This window comes from Protopterus annectens, chromosome 3.part1 (genome assembly GCF_019279795.1).
Source record: "Protopterus annectens isolate FY-2018-M chromosome 3.part1, PAN1.0, whole genome shotgun sequence".
Taxonomy (NCBI): domain Eukaryota; kingdom Metazoa; phylum Chordata; order Ceratodontiformes; family Protopteridae; genus Protopterus; species Protopterus annectens.
Genome location: NC_056732.1, coordinates 1,033,917,032 through 1,033,935,959, shown reverse-complemented (window position 1 = coordinate 1,033,935,959; position 18,928 = coordinate 1,033,917,032).

Here is an 18,928-nt window from a genome sequence, read left to right as displayed (position 1 = left end):
AACCAGCTGCCCATTGGCACACAAGGTATTTGCACTATATTGCTACTTTACAGGGTACAGTTTTATGACCCATTCTTTCTAGGTGTTTGCTACTGTACAGGGAGGGCACTGCTAACCCACACAAATGCCCAAAATTTATAGCAGCACAGAAAAAAGAAGAAAACTAGCTACTGTGCCCTGTGGCCAACAAAATGACAACACTGAATACTTTTGTGTATTTCCTAACTCATATAGACCAGGCAAATACCTCCTACCACAGGATGAATAAACCTAGTCCTCCTAATGTAAAACCACAGTAGAAGAGATCCACAAGTGTAATGCTACCACAAACCACTTAAACAACTAGCTGGAAATCCCTTGCTGAAGGTAATTTCAAGACAGTCTTACAGCAGCAGCAGTGAGAGGAAGAGCATTTTTTTCCAAAAAAAAAAATCAGTAAAATTCACACATAAAAGCAGAAAGCAGTAGCAATCACTCAAAAGGATTTAAGTGGGATTTAGCAATCAAAGGTACATAACTTTGCCTGGATGGAACTGGGTACAAGTAAAACACTTCTTGAATGCAGCCTAGGACGCCAAGCTTTGCTGAGCTCCTGGAAAATGAGCATCAGACAATATGTAGTAAAGGAAGTTTACTCAAGTACAATACTGGTTTGCTATCATGGATCTATGGAAAACAATGGGTGGGAAGAGCACATAAATAGCCTATACAATGCTCTATAACAAAGAAAGAGAGGAGGGAGGGAGGGACTTTGGAAACCAGATTATCATAAGGAATGGAGGCCAGAGACACAGCCTTATTATATACAACAGCAGCAATAATGGTAGGAGGGTTTGGGAAACCCAACCAGGCTAGTTAGAGAGGAATACAATCAAATAAAGGTGATGTTGTAGCCCTTTCCGAAACATTAACTTAATGTGCTAATGGAGGATGGGGCAGGCACAGAATGCAATTTTAAGCAGGTAAAAGGCAGAATATAAAAGCAGTGACGCACAAACTGGAGCAGAAACAATTATCTCACTTTTGACTTTCTACTGCAGTTTAAGGAACCAGATTATGCAGAAATTTACCAGTAACGCTGTTTATGGAAAAAATGAATTAATAAATGACTAAGGCTCAAAATCTCGCAGGAGTACACATCTCTGCCACAACTGTGATTTAAAATAGCAGACTATGGGCCGGCAGGGTTTAAAATAAAAAAGGATAGCTTTTACAGATAATTCAACTTGTGGAAATAGAAGTATGGAATAACGCAAAAACACAATCTTCCCACAACTGTTAATAAAAGTATAGGACTAAGGTCCTAGAACAAACATAAATATGCAAACCAATGGAAGAGAGCAGAAAAGTACGAGTTATTACCACAGAGGTTACTAAGTGCAACTCAAATATTTTTAAGTAGAATTGAAATAATTAAAGTAATTTAATTCTCTCTCGCTTTTGTTTTTGTTTTGTTTTTTTAAAGCTAGTTGCTCCCAGTTCCACATCTCTCCAAGTCTTGGGTAAAATACATTGCATGAGGGTAGCTCTGTGCTGGAAATAGAATCCTGCTAGAGAACAATCCAATCAAATGAAGGCAGTATTGGAGCTCTTCCAGAAACATTAGCTTAATATGTTAGTGGGGGATGGGCCAGACAAAGAATGCGATTTTAAGTATGTAAAAGATAAGCTGAATATAAAAGCATTGAAGCAGAGACAATTCTCTCACTATTGACTTTCTACTACAGTTTATGCCATCAGACTATGCAGAAATTTACCAGTAACACTGTTTATGGAAAAAATGCAATAATAAATGACTGTTTTGGCTTTTCCCGGTTAGGGGTCACCACAGCGGAACTCCAGTCCGCTAATGATTGGCAGTGGATTTTTATGGTGCCGAGTTGCGCCCGATGCCCAACCTCCAAAGAAGGCACACCCATTCACACATGCACCTACATGCATGTCTTTAACATAACTTGACTGCGGGGAGGACATGCAGACTCCACACAGAAGGCATTCCAGCCGAGAAACGAATGGAAGAACCTCTTGCTGTGAGTTGACAACACTAACCGCTGCACCACCGCGGCAGCAATAATAAATGACTAAGGCTCAAAATCTCCAGGAATACACAGCTCTGCCACCACTGTGAATTAACTACAAGACTATGGCCCAGCAGAGTTTAAAAATACAAATGGAGAGCTTTTACAAGTATTTCTACTAGTGGAAGTAGATGTGCAGAATAACACAGAAACACAATCTTCCCAGAACTCTTAATAAAAATACACAATTAAGGTCCCTGAACAAACTTAAAAATGCCAACAGATAAAACAGAGCAGAAAAGCATAAAGTATTTTTGCCACACAGGCACTAAGTACAACTCAGATATTTAAGGATAATTGAAATAATTACAATAATTTAATTCTCTCTCTCTTTCTTTCTTTTTTTTTTTTTGAAACTCTAGTTACTTACAGTTCCACACCTCTCCAAATCTTGTATAAATGATGAGGAGGAACTGCAAGCAATAATACAAGAGTGGATGGTGTACATTGTCAGTATCACAGAAACATGAACCAGTGACAAGATGAAAAGGAGCATAGTGATGCCAGGGTAAACATTTGATGAAAAGGAGCATGGTGATGTCAGGGTATACATTGATGAAAAGGAGCATGGTGATGTCAGGGTATACATTTGATGAAAAGGAGCATGGTGATGTCAGGGTATACATTTGATGAAAAGGAGCATGGTGATGCCAGGGTATACATTTGATGAAAAGGAGCATGGTGATGTCAGGGTATACATTTGATGAAAAGGAGCATGGTGATGTCAGGGTATACATTGATGAAAAGGAGCATGGTGATCTCAGGGTATACATTTGATGAAAAGGAGCATGGTGATGTCAGGGTATGCATTTGATGAAAAGGAGCATGGTGATGTCAGGGTATACACTGATGAAAAGGAGCATGTTGATGTCAGGGTATGCATTTGATGAAAAGGAGCATGGTGATGTTAGGGTATATATTTGATGAAAAGGAGCATGGTGATGTCAGGGTATACATTTGATGAAAAGGAGCATGGTGATGTCAGGGTATACACTGATGAATGACAGAGAGGGGAGGGAGAAGTGATCTATATAAGGGAAGGCAACAAATACAGGGAAGTAAATATTGTGGGAAGAAATATCCGGGGAATTGTTTGGCTAGGTTTGTATAGGCCCTAGGGCCGATAGCCTAGTACCAACCTATGAACCTATGAACAAGATCAGAGAACAAGAGAAATGTGACCCCATGAAGTGGGAAAGAGAGAACAGGCAGGGACAACTAAGATAAGCACCCTGTCAGTAAAGACAGATGACAAGAAGAGGGAGTACTGATCAGTCTATACAGCGTATCAGCTCCCAGACATATTAATGGAGCAGGATAAGAAACTGAGAGACAGAAAAGATGTGCTGTATGATGGTTATACCTGTGAATAAGTGGAACCTGTCTGCAGCAAAATTAAAAATTCCACCTACAAGAGGAGAGAGGAGTTGAGTGCACACATCTTGGATCATGAGATGTTCAGCCATCTGGTGTGGGATAGAACCAGAAAGGGCTGAATTCTAGATGTGGTTCTGACCAAGGTGGGGGTCAGAGTTGCCTAGCTAAAGGTTAGCCAGCAGTGATTGAGTCACTGTGTGGTTTAGAGTTGGGAGAAGGGTACGATTCCAATGATAAAGATAATTATGAGAAATTGTAAGACAGCGGCTTATACCAATCTGGGAGAGGTGATCAAAGAGTATTTAAGTTTATGGAGGCAAACTGAAGAGGTGAACAAGTAGTGGGAATAAATTACTGTTAAATCTAGAACATAAAAAGTCTGAACACCTTAATCATTTATCAGCTTTAATAAAAAAATAAAAACTTCAAGAGAACAACAGCAGTAGAAGTAAAAACAGGCACCATGACTTAACAGCTGATAAACATTTAGATGCTCTACTCAAGAAATAGCAAAGCCAGCAAATTAAGAAGGAGGAGTTTTGAAGTCTTTATTCTTAACAGTGTATATCATCTAGCTTAACCATTTAACAATCAAGATGCTACAGACTTAACACTCCCTTCATCATAAACTTCTGCAAACTCTTTTTTTAATACATGAAAATATTTGTTTCACTAGTGAAATCAGAGCATATTCTTGTTCTTTCACAAGAAAAAATATATTTACTTTTTATTATATCAGTGTGAGTGGCAGAACAGATAGCACACTCACCTTTGCTGTTGGAAGGTTACAATGCCATGTATTCTATTTTGACCCGAGGTGATTGATAAACTTTCCAACACTGATACTATGCAAGGGAGGGGAGCTGCACTCTTGAGTGTTGTGTCCTTCAGTTGAGTCAGTAAACTGAGGTCCCACCTGCCTGACTTGGTAGTAGTTCAGTTAAGTCAGTGGGTACATAGCAGAGCTGTTGACCCCAAGCTAAAAATGGCAGAAAATTAGTCATTGTTCTCTATAAGGGAAAAGAAAGCGAATGCATTTAGCACTTCATGTGCCTAATAGTAAAAGGACACTTTGAGAAAGAAAAGAGGACAGCAATAATACAGGGCACACACCTCACACTTGTACCTGTGCAGCTGGTATGCATTTGCTAAGTATGATAAAAAAAGTCTAAAGGGGATATAAAAAGGAAAGACAATGAAAAGAAAACTTACATAAATGTGAAGATTGTTTGGAGGCAGCCTGTGGGAAAGACACAACGTTTAAAATCAGGGTAAATGTCAGCCTAGGTCCTTACCAGCAGGGCAGAGTAGCCATAAGAATTTAACTGCAGTGATTCAGTTATAGGTATTCTCCCGGCGTACATGCATATGGTCGTCCAGTGAATGGTCGACTGGGTATGGTCAAAAGGAGTGTGGCAACATCGCAAAACTGCGATTGCAAGTGTTGTGAATTGCAAACTCCTGTCCCCTTTTTGACCCATGTTGGCACTCGTTTTTAGGGTGTAGAGCAGTCGGAAATGTCGAATTCAGAGATTTTACGACATTCCGACCATTCAGCTTAACGAGATTCATGGAGAAAATTTGTTCAAATGTATGGTCGAGCAATGTGCGTTTGACCATATGAATGTAAACCGTTCTCCCTACTGTACTACTAACCAGTTAGCATCTTCCAATCATGCCTCCTTAAACCTTCTGCCCAGAACAGCTGCCCTATTTACCCCACCCAACAGCACTGGTGTGGACAAATATGCATGTATACAGCTGGGGAAGGTAACACACAAATGTCCACATGGCTGTTTAGGTTAAGAGTGGACCTCAAAGACAGCATGGACAGGGGCTTACTAAGGACCATAGGTGAAAGTGGCTATAGGGCTATGCTGACTACCTCTCAACCTATTAACACAAGAAATCTGGACTAAGCCAAAAAATAATGGGGGAACAAAGATTCAATATAAGGGACAAATTTTAAATATTAGTCTTATAAACTCAAAAAAGTTGCTAGAATAACAGGTTTTGGATTAGCATGCATTTTCTAAAGGACATGTAGTCTGAGACCCAAATGTATGTTATTATTTAGTGACATCACATCCCCAATGATTTGCTAGAAAACTACATATTCTGTGAGGAACAGACCAAAAATATAAGGCAAAAATCTGGACATTCTGCCAAAATCTAGACAGTAAAGAACTATCTATCTATCTATCTATCTATATATATATATATATATATATATATATATATATATATATATATAGATTCACTTCTGAATCTTGAAATGCTGAAATATTGAATTTTAGTATCTCGAGACCAGAATAGCAAAAGTCCACAAAAATGAAAAACCAAAACACCGACATCTAAAATATTGAAAATAACAGACCGCAATGAAAACCCAACCCTACCCGACATAAAAACACAAAAAAAAAAAAAAAACATAACACTAGCATACATCTAAACAGGGGGAGCAAGCCCCCCTGCACCCCCCCATGTGGGGGGCTGCTCCCCCACACCCCACTACTTATATATATATATATATATATATATATATATATATATATATATATATATATATATATATACCAACTCTGAGGTCGCAGTAACACACACACAAAAAAAAAAAACTAATGTAACGCGCCCTACACTCCCATTGCACACTGTCGTACTTATCTCACGAGAAACACACACTACACATATACAAAACTTACCATTTTCAATGCTTAGACACACACACACACACACACACACACACACACACACACACACACACACACACACACACACACACACACACACACACTCTCACCTACCTACCCTAATCGACTTCTAAATTTTCCATAAAGTAAAACAAACCACATGTCTACCCAAAACCCTGACAAACTACAAACCTACCTGAATCTCCGAACATAACCACACGCTGGCCAGCATCTTTATTACCCAGAAACCAATAAACCTTAAAGTTACAGCATACTATGAGGAGGATATAGCATATTTGCTGTCTGACAAATTTAGCACATTTTCACCCCCTAACACTTTGTCACCCCCAGGAAATATCATCTACCATTTCTCCTACAGCTATCACTAAATAACTGGTCCTCGCTGCATGTTCCAGAGCAAAAAAACACTGCATCAATGGGTCCTGGTAATATCCCAGGATGCCCCCTAAATAGCTTGAAACATGGCCTTCAAGGCCACTAGAATGTCTATTCAAGTACAGTCTCCAGACAGGCTTCATCCGTAGGGAACCGAGGACTACAATGGTCATCTTCCTACACAAAGGGGGACTACAGACCCATAAGTTTGACTATCTTATATGCAAGGCCATGAAAAGAATTATAATGGACCTGATAAAGATATAGGGAATCTTTAAACACTGGACCCATCCCAGTTTGGTTTGATCAAGAGCAGGTCATGCCTAATAAACCTGGTGGACTTCTTTGAGAAGGTCAGTAGAGCCATGGATGAGGGCAGAATGGTACATACTGCCTACCTCAACCTGGCAAAGGTATTTGACACAATACCTCACTTGGGTATTACAGACAAACTCACAAATTTAAGCATAAATCCATATGTCACACAATGGATAGCTAAATGGCTCACGGATAGGGTACATGAATTTAGGGTGAGGGAATCCACCTCCACCAACAGGCCTGTTACTAGTGGTGTCCCACAGGGCTCAGTACTGGGACCATTCCTATTCTGAATATACCTCTCTGAAGTCAAAGCAAATTAAGAGGACAGTCCTAAAATAGCTGCAAAAATGGACCTAGTAGCACTCTCCACTCTTGTCTTATGTCTTTCGTCTTGTCTTTTATATCCAAGTATACACCACAATGTGTTGTAGTAAAATAAAAGTGGGATAATTTATTAAGCGATACCAACTCCAATAGCAATTTGGTTAATTTAAAACAACAAATATCAAACGCTTTTCATTTTCAACAATCCGAAAACTTTTTCAGAATAGTTTTTACTCTGCACCTTCCTTCTATTTATATCATTGATGATGCAAGCTAATTTAAAAGTAAAAACTCTCCTTAAAAAGTCAAAATTATTTTAACTTCAGAAATAAATTCTAAACTATAAGTTGTCATTGAAATTAGATAAATTTTATATCACTTTCTTTAATCAATAAGACATTTAAGCCTTTATTATACTACTTTACTGTTATATGTACTCTACGGCTCGATCTCGGTAGTATACCAATATATTTGCATCATGCCCTATTAAATATTAATCTATTCATATTTATGTACATATACTTATGTGCTTTATTTATTTACCTTAAATCAAGTACCTTTTCTGTTGGAATTGTTAGCGAAATCGTGTTACATTACACAAAATGTATATATTATGCCTTTCTTGAAAAATTCTTTTACTTGTGTGCGGCTCGAATTTTATCATATTGAAAAAAGCATTGTAATAGCTTTAATACTCCTTATACCTGCAAGTAAAAATCATTAAAACATTCTATTCGTTGTCAAAAGTATAAAATATATAATATAACTTATAAATACATGTTTTCAAACAATCAATTACTTTGTGTTGACACCCTAAATAAACTGACTTACCACCTTTCTAGTGGACTCACATAATCACATGAAGTTAATATTCATGAACGTACAACTTATTCTTATTCATTAAAGCGTATTTATAGTACAGGTTAATAAAATGTATGCTAAATTTAGCGTACATTTTATTAACCTGTATTTTATTAACCTGTTAATCTTCCTGCTATCTGGAAGTCTTTTATGCATAAACATTTTCTTCAAATACAGTTTAATGTTATGTAAGCACCTCTTGTAGTGTTTCACTTTCATTATGCATGTGCTTTAATTCTCTCATGCTTAAATGAAGTTTCTTTGATCAACTTCTGTCAAGCAAGATTATGCCAGCATCTTTAAGGATAATATTTCTTTGTAGTTCTTATAAATAACCTTCACATTAGCAACTCCCTGGATTTATTTTTAAATTTCCCTGTATACATTTTCAGCACAAGACCACTTGGTAATAAAACTGTGTTCATGATTATTATTCTGGATTTTTGTACACTCATAATAGTCAGACCACTTCCAGTATCAATTTCAAAATTCAAAGGTTTGTCGCCTACCTCATCTGGAACAGAAATAGGGTAACTTTTTGTAAATGTAAGGTTTATTCAGTATGGAAAGAAAATGTTTGTTTTTTGACAATCAGAGTTCTTTCTTAATATTATCTGAACGATTGGCACTAAGGTTTCTTTCATCCTTATGAGCAACTTTTTTTTAGTTTTACAAGAACTTGCTTAATGTCCAGTTCTGCCACAAGTATGACAGTTTTCTTACTTCAGTTTACATTGAAAAACAGTATGCTGTTTATCCACATATTTGTAACAGGTTACATCTTTGCTGCCTTCTGTATGCATAGGCCATGCCCTGTACAGTGTTATTCTTTGTACTCTTTCATGTGATATTGTCACATTTAACATGTACATTTGTATATATTTTTTATTTTTTTATTGCTTAAGCAACACTGAATACATTTTAAAAGGCAAGTTATTTTTTCTTGTAATAAATGTTCTTTCTATGCATACATCAGTTATTCCACATATACTCATGTCTCTCAGTATCTGCTGTAGTGTCTCCTCATAATTTCACAATTAGAATACTTTTCCCATTTCAGATGCATATTCAGATTCCCTTTCAGTAAACTTTCTAATGTGAAACGGAACATTATATCTCTATGGTATCATGCAAGATAATCTTATCAGTTGTATGCATGTCTCTTTCTTGGGGTTTGATAGAACTGATGTTATCTTTTTATAAAATTGTATGCATCAGTTCCACAAACACAGATAGGTTTAGCTCTAGTTCTGTCTCCATTTGTAAGGTAATTTTTATTAAATAAAACTTTTTCAGTGCTTTTGCAGTATACATCCCTGTATTCCTTGTTTTTATACATTAAATCCAGTCAAAGTGCCTAGAATTGCCATTCTCTTTTTTATTTCTTCAGGTTGGTGAATGCCCTAAATCATCAAAATCATTGCAGCCCCACCAACAGAAATACAGAAGTTATATCTACAATACAAAAGAGAAATAACATAAATGATTTAACAGTTCTAATAATGAATCCAAACTTCAAGGGAAAAGTTGCAACATCAAAACAGTATGCAGTGTGCATGTCTTAGTAGCAGAGAACTTTCAAGATACAATATGCAGAGGCATAGAGATATTAAATGCTGAAGACAGAGCTAAACTGCTTTAACTGGATACTACTTAAACATATTTTACAATAGAATTTTTACTTTTTAATAATGTGCAGTAGCTAGGTTAACCATTTAAATCAGTGAGTAGTTCATGAGACAGCACATTAATAATATGCTTTTACGTCACAGGAAGATGTACACCAGTACTGCAGCTTCTGTAATATTAACTCTGAAGTATCTAAAAACAATTGGCTGAAGGAGGCAAGCAGGAGAACAAAGCCATTTTGGAGCACAGTGTGACAATTGGGGAGATATGGGCAAAGGCTGCCAGCCTAGTCAAATAGAATTTAATATATAATTCTATCAACTGTATAAATAAATGTAAAATACAGGCTTGTGTTTTTAAATGTAAGAAAACACTGTGAAATGTGGAACTGCAAAATATGTGACAACATTGCACTCTACTGGCCCAGTGCAGCATGTTGTATCCTTTCAAATTAAATTTAAAATTTGGCTCGAGGGTGGCTGGATGAACATTTCATGCCCATTGTTTTAAGGCTAAAGTTTATGACTAGAATTTAGATGTGGAAGGTACTTTATTGCTTTAGTTTCTGTTAGTATATACATGTAAAATGTCTTCTATTGTTGTAAGTTTCTGTGCAGGTGTTAGATTGCTAAATAATGCAGTTTGTGGCCTGAGAACTCAGACCAGGTGTTAAGATGATGTAATATGAATACTGGAAAAACCTAAGTGTCAAAAATGATGTAATTTTGGGAGGGCCTTAGAGACATGTTTGTTAGTAATGTTTAAATACTATTTCTCACAAGAGACCTGGAGCATTTTGATCTGGACATCTAACTTATCAGCACTCTGCTTATGCTCACATGTAAGTTTGTAGCAATGTGATATCTTGTAGGAATAGTTAAAGCTAGTAAAGATTAATTAGGTATTTTTCTTTGAAACCAGACCTGTCCTACTGTATTATTTTAAGTTCTGTGTGATCTGTGAACTCTTAGATATCTCTGTGGTGTACTAGAGTTGTCTTATGTTTTAATTATGTATTATTAAATATTTTTAATACCTTCTACCTGTGGCTGCTTTGTGTAGAGATGAAGTATGCTTTAGAGTACATTATATATTTATAGAGTTTACTGTTTAAGCCCTTCCAACAAGCCTTAGACTTTATAGTCACATTACCATTGGATATTAATATTGCACAGTAATAATTGGACACCCTTTTAAGGGCCTTTTAGTAGCTGATATTATTGACTGGGTAGTGGCAGTAATTACTACCATATAGTCTGGGTAAAGGGGCACAGCTGAAGAATCTGTGTCAGCCTTTCCCAGGAGTGTCTGTAAAGTGTATAAATACTTATCTCAAAGTATGTGTGCATTGTGTCAGCTACTTGGGCAGGGACACAAAGCACTGGCTGGACAGGGGGAGTACTGGAGGTTTTAGCTTGCCAAAGTTAGGCTGTGACCTGGACCCTATAGCTGTGCCAGTGGGGAGTCTTATTGGGCACCTGGTGAGCAAGGGAGCAACCAGCCTCTGACTGTGATCTCTGTGTGCACTTAAGGGAAATTGTACTTTACTGTGAGTATTAGTTATCCTTTCCTCTTCTAGGAGATGACCTCCCTGGTGTTAGTGGTGAGGATTGAGGCTCATTGACTGCTGGGCCAGGGCACAGTCATCACAAGTGGTGGCAGTGGTGGGATCTACTTCACATACTAACTGGCTTGTAGTGGTGTGGGTAGAGCGAATTCCTGTAGCTTATGTACAGTGATCTCTAAAAGTGTTTTGTACTCTAAAACAGCCACGTAGTGTATACCAAGAGTTCAGATCACAATTGTTTATTTCTTTTGTTAGCTTAGTGCTAGTCAGTGTGAGCAGGCAGCATGTCAGCAGAAGAGTATGGAAAGCTGACAAGGAGCCAGCTGGAATAGATGTGCCATGCTATGGGGCTGGTGCATGGAAACTTGACTAAGGCAGACCTGATTGCAGCCTTGGTTACAGCTGCATCAGAAAACAACAGCCTGGAGGATAATTAGACTGACAGTGGAGATACAATATTCTCAGAGAATGGACAGCTGAACCGTTCTGCAGTGGACTTAAAAATCCAGCTGGAGCTAAAGAGATTTAAGTTGCAGGCCAGGTATATGGAACTAGAAGCAGCCAAGAGAATGAGGAGCCTAGAAGCTAAAGAACAGAAACAGCAGAGAAAGCATGAGAGGGAAATGCTGACTCTTCGCCAGAGTCATGGAGGTAATGGGGAAGGGAGTAACCGGACCCCAGAAGCACAAAAGGTCAGTAAATTTCTTCCACAGTTTTAAGAGGGGGATAATTTTGATAGCTTCATTCATATGTTTGAGAGAGTATGTAAACAGTATGAAGTTGACCAAAGGCTCTGGGTACAGTTCCTGACCCCCTTACTCCATGGTAAAACTGTAACTTCTTTAGCAATAATGTATGACACTAACTGTTTTGATTATACTGCTGTAAAAATACATTTGTTAGAATGTTTTAAGCTAACACCTGCAATGTATAGGAAAAAGTTTTGTGAGCATAGATGCAAGGCAGATGAAAATGTATGTGAATATGTTGTTAAACTGAACACTTATTTTCATAGCTGGGTGAGTGGATGTCAGGTCACCACTTTTGAAGGGCTGGCAGACCTTTTGGTAAGGGAACAAGCCCTTAGCACTTTGCCTGAGGACATGAGGATCTGGTTAGCTGATAGACAGTGTGCTACTTCAGAGGAGTTGGGGAAGAAGGGAGACCTACACCTAGCAAGCAGGGCAGCCCTGCACAGGAAAGGAACCCCCAGTACTGCTCATGGGACTAAAGGAACCCATGGTGGGAAGCACAGACTGCCCCAACAGAATCCGCCATCAGCAGGAGAAGCCACTAGTCCAGGTCTATGTCCAGAACCTAGGGTTAAATGTTCTGAGTGCAACCAGTGGGGCCATGTGGCATACAGGTATCCACAGAGGCAAGGTGGGGAACCAAAGGTGAGAGAGCCAATAAGTGGGAAAGACAAAATGCCAACAATGGGTTGTCTTGAGACAACAGGGGTATGGAACTACCATCCTTCAGATGTTCTGAGAGGAAAGGATTTGGATGAGGCAGTACCATGTACTTACGCAGTTAAATGTACTGAGGCCAGGAGACAAGTATGTGGGTCTGGTAGCCTTGGGGAGACCCAGACAGACTGCATACTTGCAGCCAGGACTGCTGAGGGGGTTACTTCAGAGAGTGAGCTACGCTGTAGCAGTGAGACTGAATGTGAGCCACAGCTGCTTGTGGGTACTGATGTTCCCTTGGACAGGGTAACTGCAAAGATAGAGGTGAGTAGTAGTTCCCAGGCCGACAGTGAGGCACTGCTGTCAGAGGATGCCAGACTTCCTGTGGAAGAGGAGCTGGGAAGGGTTACAAGGAGATACTTGAGAAAGGCTCAGCTCTCTGACCCAACATTGCAAGTCCTGAGGCAGGTAGCTAGGGAGGCACCTGATTCTTAAGGGAAGGGGGAATCTGTATACTGGAACAAAGGGTTACTGCACAGAGAATAGACCCCTGAGGGAGGGCTAGAAGGTGAGAGAGTACAGCAGTTGGTAGTGCCTAGCGCTTACCATCTGGTGCTTGTAGCCATAACCCATGATGTTCCCTTTGCAGGTCATATGGGCATAAAACGTACAAAGAGGCATATTATACAAAACTTTTATTGACCTGGAATTTCCAGAGATGTAACAGGGTACTGCAGGACCTGTGAGCAGTGCCAAAAGGTAGGCATGGCAGGAGACAAGGTGAGAGCTCCTTTGATGCCTTTGCCTGTGATTGAGGAGCCATTTCAGGGGGTAGCTATGGATATTGTGGGTCCTCTGAGTACCCCAAGTTCCACAGGGAAAAAGTATATCCTTGTGATTGTAGATTATGCTACACGATACCCTGAGGCAGTGGCTTTGTCCTTCATTGAGGCTGAGAGGGTGGCAAATGCTTTATTAGAGATTTTCAGCAGTGTAGGTTTCCCAAAGGAAATACTGTCTGACAGAGGTGCCAATTTTATGTCAGACCTGCTGGCTTGTCTGTGGAAGTCCTGTGGGGTGAAGCACATGAAGACCACCCCTACCATCACTAGACTAATGGTCTTGTTGAGAGGTTAAACTCTAAAATCAAGTCCATGCTACGGGCATTTGCAAATCAGTTTAAGAGGGAGTGGGACAAATATTTGCCCCATCTATATTTTGCTTACAGAGAGGTTCCCTAGGAATCCACAGGTTTTTCACCCTTTGAGTTGCTGTATGGGCATAGGGTGAGGGGTCCTCTAGATTTAATTCAAGATGAGTGGGAAGGTGAGTGTGAGTCTCACAAGGAGTCTGTTGTGGCATATGTCCTGAACCTCAGGACTAGGCTCAGGGAACTCATGGGCCAGGCCCAGGAGAACCTGGCAAAAGCCCAACAACAGAAAAAGGTGTGGTGTGACAGGAATGCTTGAGCTAGAAAGTATGCTGTAGGGCAGCAGGTAATGGTTCTCATTCCTGTTAGACACAAGTTGCAGACAGCTTGGGAGGGACCCTACAAGGTGGTAAGAAAGGTAAGTGAGCTTAACTACATGGTGGAAGTGCTAGGCAGATGGCAGGGGCACAAAATGTACCATGTTAACATGATGAAACCTTACCATGATAGGGAGTTCCTTGTGCTGAGCATTTGCAGTGAATTGCAGGAGGAGTCTGAGAGAGATCTTGGGAGTGATCTCCTCAATGAGGCTCGGGCTGACACCTTGGTGGAAGGGTTAGCAATGTCCCTGCAGCTATCTCCTACCCAGGTTTGAGAGATCCAAGCAGTGTTACAGGAATTTGGGGATGTGTTCACTGAGAAACCAGGGAGCATCCACCTGGTGCAGTTCCAGGTGGATACAGGACCCCAAAGGCCTATTAGGCAGGCCCCTTATAGGGTGCCTGAGAGAGTCAAACAGACTCTGAGGGAGGAGATATAGGAGATGTTGGAACTAGGGGTGATTCAAGAGTCCAATAGTCCCTGGGCCTCGCCAGTGGTGTTGGTGCCATAGAAGGATGGCAGCAACAGGTTCTGTGTGGATTACAGGAAATTAAATAGTCACACAGAGTCAGATGCTTACTCCATGCCTAGGACAGATGAGGCCCTAGAGCAGCTGGGTGGGGCTAAGTATCTTACAACCATTGATCTTACCAAGGGTTACTGGCAGGTGCCCTTGATTCGCAGTGCTAGAGAGAAGTCAGCCTTTGTGACTCCTTTTGGCTTGTACGAGTTCACAAAGATGCCCTTTGGGATGAAGAATGCCCCAGTGACTTTCCAGAGGCTGGTAGATCATATCTTAGTAGGAGCAGGAGGGTTTGCCCTTGCTTACATGGATGATATTGATATCTACAGCCATTCCTGGCAAGAGCACCTTCAGCATGTCAGGGAGGTGCTGGGCAGACTACAGAGGGCAGGGTTGACCATTAAGCTGAGCAAATGTCAGGTGGATATGGCAGAGGTATCTTATCTATGACATAGTTTGGGGAGTGGTAGGATAAGGCCAGAACCTGCCAAAGTGGAAGCTATTTAGGCATGGCCTGCACCTGTTACCAAAAAGCAGGTGAGGGCATTCTTGGGGACAGTAGTGTACTACAGAACGTTTGTTCCCAGTTATAGTACCATAGCTGCTCCCCTCACAGATCTGACAAGGAAGAGCAGGCCAGATAAGGCAGTGTGGACCCCAGCATGTGAGCAGGCATTTCAGAAGCTTAAGGAAGCTTTGGGAGGACCCCCTGTGTTAGCCAGTCCAGACTACAGCAAAGACTTTGTTGTGCAGGTGGATGCTTCAAACTATAGGGCGGGGACTGTACTTAGCCAGATTTCTTCAGTGGGAGAAGAGCACCCAGTGGTTTATCTCAGTCATAGGCTCCAACTCAGGGAGGAATGCTATGCACCAGTAGAAAAGGAATGTCTAGCCATAGTGTGGGCACTACAAAAACTTCAGCCTTTTCTGTATGGAAGAAAATTCACTGTGATGACAGATCACAACCCTCTAACATGATAAAAACAGAGCCAGTCAGCAAAATGCCAAGTTTCTAAGATGGAGTCTGGGGTTGCAAGCATATTATATGTCAGTGCAGCACCGCAGTGGGAGTAGCAATACCAATGTAGATGGGCTCTCAAGACAGGGAATGGGGTGTGGTGCACCCAGACAGACCTGACACTCTCAAGCGATGTTTCTCAAGGGGCACTTGAAAAACTTGCTTGAGTTCCCAGGGGGGGAAGAGATGTGATGATTGGGGAGATATGGGCGAAGGATGCCAGCCTAGTCAAATAGAATTTAATATATAATTCTATCAACTGTATAAATAAATGTAAAATACAGGCTTGTGTTTTTAAATGTAAGAAAACACTGCGAAATATGGAACTGCAAAATATGTGACAACATTGCACTCTACTGGCCCAGTGAAGCATATTGTATTCTTTCATGTTAGAATTTAGCCCGAGGGTGGCTGGATGAAGATTTCATGCCCATTGTTTTAAGGCTAAAGTTTATGACTAGAATTTAGATGTGGAAGGTGCTTTATTGCTTTAGTTTCTATTAGTATATACATGTGAAATGTCTTCTATTGTTGTACGTTTCTGTGCAGGTGTTAGATTGCTAAATAATGCAGTTTGTGGCCTGAGAACTCAGACCAGGTGTTAAGATGATGTAATATTAATACCGGGAAAACCTAAGTGTCAAAAATGATGTAATTTTGGGTTGGCCTTAAAGACATGTTTGTTAGTAATGTGTAAATACTATTTCTCACAAGAGACCTGGAGCATTTTGATCTGGACATCTAACTTATCAGCACTCTGCTTATGCTCACATGTAAGTTTTTAGCACTGTGATATCTTGTAGGAATACTTAAAGCTAGTAAAGATTAATTAGGTATTTTTCTTTGAAACCAGACCTGTCCTACTGTATTATTTTAAGTTTCTGTGTGATCTGTGAACTCTTAGATATCTCTGTGGTGTAGTAGAGTTGTCTTGTGTTTTAATTATTTATTATTAAATATTTTTAAAACCTTCTGCCTGTGGCTGCTTTGTGTATTGATGAAGTATGCTTTAGAGTACATTATATATTTATAGAGTTTACTGTTTAAGCCATTTCAATAAGCCTTTGACTGTATAGTCACATTACCATTGGATATTAATATTGCACAGTAATAATTGGACACCCTTTTAAGGGCCTTTTAGTAGCTGATATTATTAACTGGGTAGTGGCTGTAATTACTACCGTATAGTCTGGTAAAGGGGCACAGCTGGAGAATCTGCGTCAGCCTTTCCCAGGTGTTTCTGTAAAGTGTATAAATACTTATTTCAAAGTGTGGGTGCATTGTGTCAGCTACCTGGGCAGGGACACGAAGCACTGGCTGGACAGAGGGGGTACTGGAGGTTTTAGCTTGCCCAGTTAGGCTGTGACCTGGACCCTATAGCTGTGCCAGTGGGGAGTCTTATTGGGCACGTGGTGAGCAAGGGAGCAACCAGCCTCAGACTGATTGTGATCTCTGTGTGCACTTAAGGGAAATTGTACTTTACTGTGTGTATTAGTTATCCTTTCCTCTTCTAGGAGATGACCTCCCTGGTGTTAGTGGTGAGGATTGAGGCTCCTTGACTGCTAGGCCAGGGCACGGTCATCACACACAGCATGAAAGAATATGGAAGAGACACAGAAGGCCAGCCAGCCTGTGCAAGATAGGAAATAGATCACAGAAGACAGGAAAAAAAACTGAGGCACCGAATGAATATATTGCCTCAGTTTTTATAAATGAAAGAGAAAAGAGGTGTCATACTGAAAAAAAGGTAGTGTGAATAAGGACAGATTTCTTCAACAGGCCACTGGCCTTTGCCAAAGTGTCTCAAGACTGGAAGATTTCAAGTGTGGTATATAGGAGCAAGGGAACAAGATAAGTACAGGGTGATTGGTTTAACAGCAGTAGTAAGGAAAGTCATGAAGAGAATCCTCAGACAAAGGTTAGTTGCCTTCCTAAAAGCCAAGAATATCTAGGACAACAATACTGATTCATAATCATAAAGAGCAGTCAGTCAGATCTCATCTGGTTTTATGACTGGGCTAAAGGAAAACTTTAGGTTAATACCAGTTGAGATAATCCACCTGGACTTCACTGAGGCCTTTTACTCAGTCCTCCACAGACAAATCCTAGGAAAACTGCAGACCTTGAGTATGCCATTAAAGAGGATCTAAACTGTAGTGTGGTTGATAGATGGGACTTGGCAAGAGGGATTATGCTAGGAATTAGGAAACTGATAGTGGAGTACTACAGGTGCTGACTTGGGGTCTCCTAGTGTGTTCACTTCAGACATATGCAAGATAAGAGAGAATAAGATTAGCCTCTTCACTGATGACCCAAAGATAAATGCATCAATACAGAATGGAAAAAAAGTATAAGGAGGGACTTGGAAAAGTTGTGCAACGTGCAGAAAGATGGCAGCTAAGGTTCAATGCAGGCAAATGTAAATTATTGCACTTAGGTAAAACCAACACTTGCATGGAGCATCAGCTAAGAAAAGTGAAAATGACAGTAGTAAGAACAAGAAACGATCTGGGAGTTTTGAGATTACATGATTAAACCATAAGAAGGTTAGTAAGAGAGCCTTGGCATTAGACAGACTGCTAGATGAGGATGTATCCTAAGGCAGACAAGACGTCAGAAGCAAAGAGGTAATGATCCCACTCTATGAGCCCTAGTCATGCCACATCTTGAGAATTATATACAGTTCCTGGGGTCATAATGGAAAAGGGATGTCATGCAAAAAGCCATCATAGGGGTATATAAGGTGGGGAGGAAAGGCTATGACAGGAGGTTAAAGAAGCTGGAGTTATTTTTACTGGAGACTGGAAGACAGAAAGTGATATAATATGGGTGCACAGGATTATGACAGAGAGAAGTGAATGGAGTCACCCTGAACAGGAAGGATTAGGAGGGATCATGGAGAATAACTCTAAGAATTATCTACTATCTGTGAAAATACTTTTTTCACAGAGAAGGTTTTGGACTCTTGGAACCGACTTCAAGAGTGGATGGTAGGAAAGGAATCCATGGAGGTAGTCAAGAGGCCATTGGACAGGCAGAGAAATGATGAGTAGGAAGGGATGCCTGGATGGGATTTAGAATGCTAAATGTACTTAAAGGCTAACTATCTCTTTCTGTCATCAAACAAACACAAAGTAATGTAATATTAATATGTACTTTGTAACATTATTAAACTAATGTAAAAAAAAATATACTATTTTGTGC